Source organism: Tupaia chinensis, unplaced genomic scaffold (genome assembly GCF_000334495.1).
Source record: "Tupaia chinensis unplaced genomic scaffold, TupChi_1.0 Scaffold000115_1, whole genome shotgun sequence".
NCBI lineage: Eukaryota > Metazoa > Chordata > Mammalia > Scandentia > Tupaiidae > Tupaia > Tupaia belangeri.
The window spans coordinates 2,975,327-2,978,321 of NW_006159579.1; the positions used below are offsets into that span (position 1 = coordinate 2,975,327).

The window sequence follows — 2,995 nt, forward strand, 5'->3', positions numbered from 1 at the left end:
GGATCCATGTGACTACCTGCATCCCGGACATCCCCAAATGCTCCACAGGCCACCTCCACTCAACATCTAACCTCCTTTGTTTCTCAACAGTGGTAAAATACAAATAACATACAATTTACCATCTTTTTTTTCTGGTGGGGGGAGGTTTTTGCTATAGGGTGCGTGCGCTCGCCAGAAAGACAGAGAGAGACAGAAAGTGAGAAATCACCCCCCAGGGGGGATGGTCATGCCGCAATCCCTTCTCCTCCATTCTCCTCTCGGGATCTTGGGCACACACGCACACGCGCCTAGTGTGAGTTTCTGGGACTCAAACCACAGTTGACTATTCTGGGAGTCCAGTGACATAGTCATTGTGCCAACTGCTGGTCCTACAATTTATCATCTTAACCTTTTTTTCTTTTTTTTAAGGTTATTGCCATAGAACTCATGTGTTTGCTGGAGAGAAATAGTGAAAGTGAGAAATCACTCCCCAAAGGGGATGGCCACACCACAACCCCTTCTCTTCCATTCTCCTCTTGAGATTTTGGGCACGCGCCTGGCATGATTTTCAACCCACGGGGTCTCCCCAGCACTCAAATCAAGGCCACCTACTGGCCCATCTTAACCTCTTTTTTTTTTTTTTTGAGAGGTTTTTGCTATAGGGCACGTGCGCTTGCCAGAAAGACAAAGAGAGACAGAGATAGAAAGTGAGAAATCACCCCCCAGGGGGGATGGCCATGCTGCAATCCCTTTTCTTCCATTCTCCTCTCCGGATCTTGGGTATACACGCACATGTGCCCGGCATGAGTTTAAGCCACCAGGTCTGGGACTCGAACCACGGTCAACTACATGGGAGTTCAGCAACATAGCCATTATGCTGACTGCTGGACCCCCATCTTAATTTTTTTTTTGGGGGGGAGAGGATTTTTTTTTTTTTTTACTATAGGGTGCGTGTGCTCTCCAGAAAGACAGAGAGAGACAGAGAGACAGAAAGCGAGAAATCCCCCCCCGGGGGGATGGTCATGCCGCACTCCCTTCTCCTCCATTATCCTCTCGGGATCTTGGGCATGAACACATGCATACACGCCCGGCATGAGTTTAAGCCACCAGGTCTGGGACTCGAACCACGGTCAACTACATGGGAGTTCAGCAACATAGCCATTATGCTAACTGCTGGTCCCAACTTTTTTTGAGTGTACAATTCAGGAAACCAGCAGATGGTGAAATGGTTATGTCAGGGGCTCACACCTAGTTGACCACGGTTTGCCATAGGGTGGGCATCACCATGCCCGATAGTGGTTTGAATCCTGGGCCCGGCGGCTTAAAACTCATGCTAGGCATGTGTACCTGAAACTCTGTACCTATTAAACACTAGCTCCTGATTCCACTTCGTGACTCCAGTTCCTGGCTGTCATGGTCCTACTTTCTGTCTCTATTCAGTCTGACTTCTCTGAGTGCTTCACATGAGCGGAACCCTACAGGCCTTGTCATTCTCTCTCTGACTTTTTTCACTTACCATGATGCCCTCAGGGTTTGTCCATGAGACAGCATGCACCATTCTGACTGCTGCTGCTGCTGCTTCTTTTTTATAATCTTACTCTTTTAAAAATTATATTTCAGGACAAGCAGATGGCATAATGGCTATGTCACTGGACTCTCATGTAGTCAACGGCAGTTCGAGTCCTGGTGGTTTAAATTCACGCTGGGCACATGTGCATGTATGCCCAAGATCCTGAGAGGAGAATGGAGGAGACAGGATTGCGGCATGGCCATCCCCCCTCAGGGGTAATTTCTCACTTTCTGTCTCTCTTTCTTTCTCTTTCTGGTGAGCACACATGCCCTATAGCAAAAACCTCTCAAAAAAAAAAGTATTATTTCTTGAGACCAACAGATGATATAATGGTTACATTCCTGGACTACCACATAGCTGACCGCAGTTTGAGACCCAGACCAGGCAACTTATGCTGGGCGTATGTGTGTGTGTACCCAAGATCCAGGGAGGATCATGGAGGAAAAGGGATAGTGGTATGGCCATCCCCCCCTGGAGGACGATTTCTTGCTGTCTCTCTGTTTCTCTCTTCAGTGAGCACATATGCCCTATAGCAAAAAATTCTTTCTAAAAAAAAAAAATACACTTCTCTTTTTAAAAATAATTGTTTATTTAATATTATTGATCATCACTCTTATTATTTTAATTTGACTAGAGAGAGATAAACAAGCCACAAGCGCCTCAACCACCACGCCACCTGCAGATTCCAAAAACTATATTTCTTTTATTCTTAAATGAGTAAGAGAGACAGCGAGTAGGGTCCCTACAGTTCAATCCACCCCTGGCATCAGCCAGTTCATCATAGGCACACACATGCCTGACATGCTCAGGGAGGTCTCTGGATGTAAATCCAGAACTCTCCCATGTGGGTGGGTCAGCCTGGAAGAGTGCTGCTTTTTATCTCTGTGCCACCTTCTAGCCCTCACCCTGACTTATTTACACCTTCCCCTATTCCCTGTCAGCCCATCCCCAGTGCTCACCACCAGGTGTCTGCACACACCAGGCAGTCCTGAGCTGATATCAGCCTTTGCTTCCAACATCTCATTCCAAGACCTGCAGTTCCCCTCCATGCCCTCCTCATTGCCCACTACTCACTCTTGTCTAGACAATTGTGACAGGCTCCTCATCAGTCTCCTGCCTTCTACCATGAATGGCTGGGGTCTCCCAGCCACTTTAACCACCATGCCGCTGGCTGACCCAAGGGAAAAACATTTAAATTCAACATTCTTTCACAATAAAAACACTTGGAAAGCTATGATCGAAAGGGAAATTCCTTAGCCTGGGAAAGAGCATTCATGAAAAACTCACAGTTAACATTATATTTAACGGTGAAAGAAAGAATGTGACATATTTCAAGCTAACTCAGCTAGGGATTCGAACCATGGTTGCCATGTGGGATCTGGCTTCTCTCTCTTTTTTTTTTGCTTAATACACCTGTGATCTAGTTCTTTTGAGCAGTGCATTCCT

The 2,995-nt window shown here is 46.6% G+C and overlaps 1 protein-coding gene across 1 annotated transcript in view; it reads right to left on the reverse strand.

Annotated features, from left to right (window-relative positions):
• The window catches only part of FER1L4 (fer-1-like protein 4), a 49,604-nt gene that overhangs the window by 31,281 nt on the left and 15,328 nt on the right, over positions 1-2,995 (reverse strand). The gene's annotated exons all lie outside the window — the stretch shown is intronic.